The following is a 6000-nucleotide window of genomic DNA, read 5'->3' on the forward strand; positions in this document are numbered from 1 at the left end:
TTCTCCTGACTATATGGAGTTGCTTTATTGAGTCGCTTGACTACTAAAAGTTATAAAGTGATCACTTAACTATTCATTATATTCTAAAATCATCTTTTTTCGTTAAAATTTTGACGAAAGTCTCAGCTGTGTGTTAACTTGCTGATTAAAACATGATAAAATCTGATATTATAATCTCAAACGACTATCATATCTTAGTTAGTATGTTAATGTCTAACTCAAATGATAGTTAATTTTTAATAGAAAATGACGAGTTTGAAATATAATGAATAGTTGAGTGACCATTTTATAAATTTTTTATATTCGAGGGACTCAACAAATTAATTCCCTATAGTTAAAGGATCATTTTATAACTTTCAATAATCAATGAACTTAATAAAATAGTATCACGTAGTCAAGGGATCATTTTTATATTTTGTTCCTTATTTAGTATAACATTAATTTTTTTTAATAACACAAATATGTTTCTAGTTTATATATATATATTATATTAATATATATATATATATATATATATATATATATATATATATATATATATATGGTTAATAATAATCTAGGTAAAGTTGAACAATTCAATTCTAGTGGTTAAAATGTGGTTATACAGGTTTTGAGTTTGAGCACTAATAACTATACGATATTTGAGAGTTCATTATTAAATGATTGAAATAAATATTATCACTTCTAATTACCCTATATTAATCAAATAATAATAACAATTCATGTAAATTATTTAACTTTACGTAAGAAAAAATCCTAATTTTTCTCTCTTTTGTTTGTTTGTGATCGTTAACTTTTTGTGACCGACAATATTATTAATTTTGGTGTTGATTGTCAGTTGTTAATATTCACTATTTTATTTATTTTATTATATTGTATATTTTGATTTATTTATTTTATTTTTAATAACTCTATAATTTTAAGGTAAAGTATATAAATGGTCATCAATTATGGGGTGATTTTTTTTAGTCCCCGACTATAGGATGATGTTTTTAGTCCCTAGATTATTAAAAATTACAAAGTGGTCCTTCAATTATAGAATGTTCCTTTATTGAGTCTCTCAATTATTAAAAGTTACAAAATACTCATTTGTTCCAAAATTTTCTATTTTCATTAAAATTTGAAAGCAGTCTGAGCTGAACGTTGACATGTTATCATTGATATGATAAATTTGATCTTAGAATCTTAAACGACTATCGTATCCATCGTGTTAATGTTCAACTTAGATGACCGCTAATTTTTTAATGGAAAAGGACGAGTTTAGAACATAATGAATAGTCAGATGGTCATTTTGTAACCTTTAATTGTCGAGTGACTCAATAAAGCGACACTCTACAATTGAAGGACTATTTTATAACTTTTAATATTCAAGGGACTTAATAAAGCAGTACCCTGTAGTCTGTGGACCATTTGTATACTTTACTCTTGATTTTATTTCAATGTTCTCGTGATATTCCCTTGAATTTAAAGGAATAAAACACTGTAAGAGTTACTCCAAACCCTTGGCTTCAAACGTTGTTTCTCCAATTCATTTCCAACATTGACCTCTTGAAATTCTCATAAGGATCCTCAAATTTTGTTACCATAGTCACGCTTTCGCTCACCTTCTTTTCCGCCGCACGTTGCTCTACCATCACTGAACCCCTTGCATATGTTTCTTATTGATAGTGCTCCTCTCTGTCTTTGAACCATATTGGAAGGCTTTTTCTGTAAAGATGGTATAACACTAGAAATTTTGAGGTTGAAACGATTATTCACACTTTTGTTTGTAAATTTTAGGATCAAAGATCATTATAAATTAGATATATGTCTCTAGTAAAAACTCTATGATATAAATCAAATTTTATATGTTAAAATTTGAAAAAAAAAACCAAATTGGGTGATCAAAATGAAATAAAAACTTAACTTTAATAGTGATTTTTGGAAAAAAATAATTGAATGACAAAAATGAAACCATATGAATAGTTGATTGATTAAATATGTAATTTACCCGTGTGAGTTTTGATTAAGTTAATGATTTGTTTGAACTTTAGGAGATAAAACGTCCTGAAAAATATTTTAGGGACAATTGAAAAAATTTTAGGGGTAATGATCCATTTAATTAAAAGAAGGATTAATATGAAAAGTACTTAAATTATACCTCCTTTTCTATTTATATGCTTAAACTCTTTTTTTTGGTCAGTTTAAATGTCTTGGCCATAATAGTTGTTTAACAAATCCGCTAAATGATGGATTTGGTAGAGTGCCAGTCACAACAGTAGAACCAAGTTAGGTGAGCTTGAAGGCATCGGTTGAAGCCCTTAGTTGCAAGGTCTTTAACTTTCATTTATATAATTTTAAAAAATAAAATAAAAATGCAAAATTATATATATTTTTAAAAGAACCCGAAAATTTTCTTAAATCTTAAAAAACCATAAAACCCTAAAAATCTAATTTCAATCCCTATGCCTACACTTATCATCATTTTTTGCCTCCTTTACCGTCGATCGAACCTCAACCCAACGATAAGGTGAACCCAACTACCAATAATCTAGAACCCAACAAAACCTGACATCTTAATGAACTCTATGTACCCCAAAACTTTCATCCAATTACGACACCCACGCGATCCAACTACAAATGTGACAATAAGAGAGACGACAACCATTAAGAGACATGACAAGGGTAGCATCAGGGACGATGATCGTGGCTGGCAATGGAGATGGTTAGGTTAGGTTAGGTTTAGGGATTTTAGGGATGATTTTAGGAATTTTTAGAAATTTATGTTTTTTATAATTTTAGAGAAATTAGTTTTTTTTAGATATAATAATATTTTTAATTTTTAAGGCTTAATATAAAAAAGTGGCCAAAATATACAAAAGTTAACTTTAGATGCCTAAAGAATATTTTATTTAAAATGCCTAACATTTTTCCTAAGCATTTTTAAGTCATATCGTTAAACAAATTGTTAAGTGACACGCATCACTACTATATTTAAAACAATTAAACATTCATAAAAAAGCGTAAATTCTTTGAAATTAAAAAAATCTCAATTCTCTATCCATATTTCTATCATCGATGACTACATTAGAATCAATTGTTTCTATTTTTTTTATATTTCTTTGTCTTTACTTTCTTTTCTAGGAGGTAAGGGATGAAGGTGGGGGATGGGAGGAGGGGGAAGGACAGGGGTTGGAAGAGGGGTAAAAGAGAATAGCTGAGAATAGGGATGAGCAAAATTTGACTCGACCAAAAAAATGATTTTTTTACTCAACATAACTTTAATTGACTTGAAGATGTAATTCATAAACTCGACTAATCTCATAAAAAATTTTAAAGAACATTTCGAGTTATAAAATACAACTCAAATAACTTGAATAAATAAAATTTTTTAGTATCGAATTGATTTCAAGTTTGAGTTGAGTTTATCAACTTTGTATGATATATATAAACCACATATAAAAAATATGAAGAAATATATATGTATTGTATATGATTATAAAAAATAATTTAAATTAGAATCAAGTAATATCATAATGTTATAAATATTTACAATTAGATTTAAACAGAAACTTGAAATCTAGACTCAACTCCACCCAAAAATGTTCAAGTCAATTTCGAGTTATAAAATAATACTCGTCAACTTGAATAACTCAAAAACCTTTACTCGACTAAATCAAAACGCTCATCCTTAGTTAGGAGGGGATGGACGAATGGGGCTAGAAGGGGATGAATGGGGCTACGTGTGTAATAGGGACGAGAGGATACTTGGAGGAGGGAGTGATATGAACACCAATGGCATGGACCTGGAGGAGTTCCCTAGTGGGCCTATTACACGTACAAGGGCCAAGAAGTTCCAAGCAACCATGGAGAACTTATTTTGTCAAGCTTGGGATATGAGGAAAGAAACACCAAGTGTGAGGGAGGACTATCATCTTTTACTTGTTCATAATTTTTCATGAGTATTTAAGTTTGTATGACATAAATTCACATAAATAAATAACATCAATCAAAGTATGTACTTCATTTAACATTAGGTTCATTTAAAACATGTAGTTTCTTTAAACCAAGCTACTTCATTCAAGTATGATATTCATTCAATAAAACAAGTTCACTAATTAAACTAGTTCATAAATTAAACTAGCTTATTTGATGTTGCATGACATGTTTAATTCTCATTTCATTTTAGCATGAAAATTTGCTTGTTTTGTGTCTAGGTACATGGTCAATTATGGATAAGCTAGAACCAAGGATAAACTCTTCAAACTCTACAAGAGAGACAAGTCTTAAAAGCTATCTTTATCACTCATTTGAAGGTCCATTCAAATTCTACATGGGGACTGCTTTCAAGACCACTTTTATCATATTTTAAAGGGACTATTCGAATTCCACAAGGAGATACACAATGAAAGCTTCTTCATGATATTCAAGATTGATAAATGGCTTAAAGATGAGTATGGAATAGTAAGAGGTACTTCCCTTTTGGACGCCTAATTGTCCACATTCATCCTCCATTCTTCTATAAGCGAACAAGTCAAGGAAGTTCAAGAGTATTCCTCCCCTTTGGACGAAAGTAAGTCTTATTTCAACGTCAAAAGTGTCCAAATTCATCCTAGACTCTTTAGAATATTTGGTCACTAAATGAGAAGAGAAGAAACAATGCATTCATGAACATTCATCACCATTAAGATGAACATATAAATAGTCCTCATCCTTGCATTGTAAGTTCTTGAATTAATATTTTCATATAATAATAATTTATAAACTTGATTTTGGACTTAAGTTAATTGATCAAAACTTTATCAAAAATAATTCAAAGTCCAAATTTAATTGAAAAATATGTTTTAAATGTTTTTTAGTTGAACATTTTAAAAAAGCTTACTTGATCATTTTCATGCTTTAAAGTCAAGTTTCCATGCTTTTTTGGATCAAAGGATCGATCCCTTAGAAAAAAAATCGATCTATTTGACCAAAAGATTGATCCCCTTGAGAAAAGATCAATCCCTTGGATTCCAGTAGGTTTGGGATGAATCCCTTTACAAAAAAGGTTCGATCCCTAGAGTAAAAGGATCGATCCCTCGATGAAAAGGATTGATCCCTTTCACAAAAGGATCGATCCCTTGTGGATAAATATTGCTTTTGGTTATAGATAACGGCTATAACGATCTCCAATGGCTCCAAAAGGATAAAATATTTATCTTTTGAGGTTTTCTCTTTGTTTGCTTTATTTTTAATTCCCCTTGTGGAAAAAGTGTAAACAAGGTTTTGGGGTATAAACCTTGTGAGTTGTTGTAAGGTTATACTTATCCTTAAAGGTAAGCAAATCTAGTGGATTTGAGAAATCTTTAGTGTGAGTGCTAAGGTAATGGAGGTAGATTTTGGTTGAGAAAGTTGAACCACTCTAAATCGGTGTAAAAAAAATTATTTTTTTATTAGTTACACCAAAATTCTTAAAAGGTCAATTCACCCCTATTGATATCATTCGGTTAATCTATAAAGATAATAATTGGTATCAGAGTGAGTCACAATCATCGGTTTAACAAACTTGTGAAGATCCTAAAAGAGCTCTATCAACTGATTCATCCAACCGATAAAGATGACTTCAACCTCCAACTCTTACTTCATTAAAGATTCGCAATTGGTCAACAAGCGACCATACTTTAATGGAGAAAATTACTCTTTTTGGAAGAATAGGATGTGTTTGTTCATTCAATCCATTGACCTTGATGTTTGGGATGAAATAATCGACGATTCACATATCCCTCTAAAAAATCGCTTGGAGTGGACAAGCTTAACCAACTCAGTGCAAAAGCCATGAACATTCTCTTTTTTGCACTTGGCCTAGATGAATATAGTAGAGTATCTTCATGCTCTAACGTTAAGGAGATATGAAATAAGTTGGAAGTGACACATGAAGGAACTAACTAAGTTAAGAAGTCCAAGATTGGCATTCTCACTCTCAACTACGAGACCTTCAAGATAAAGCCCGATGAAGATATAAAGAAGATGTCCAATCGGTTC

General features: G+C 30.1%; 1 pseudogene; it reads right to left on the reverse strand.

Moving 5' to 3' along the window:
* The window catches only part of LOC120171938, a 33182-nt pseudogene extending 31548 nt beyond the window's left edge, over positions 1-1634 (reverse strand).
* Positions 1635-6000: the final 4366 nt, after the last annotated feature.

Source organism: Hibiscus syriacus, unplaced genomic scaffold (genome assembly GCF_006381635.1).
Source record: "Hibiscus syriacus cultivar Baekdansim isolate YM2019G1 unplaced genomic scaffold, ASM638163v2 tig00111837_pilon, whole genome shotgun sequence".
Classification (NCBI taxonomy): Eukaryota; Viridiplantae; Streptophyta; class Magnoliopsida; order Malvales; family Malvaceae; genus Hibiscus; species Hibiscus syriacus.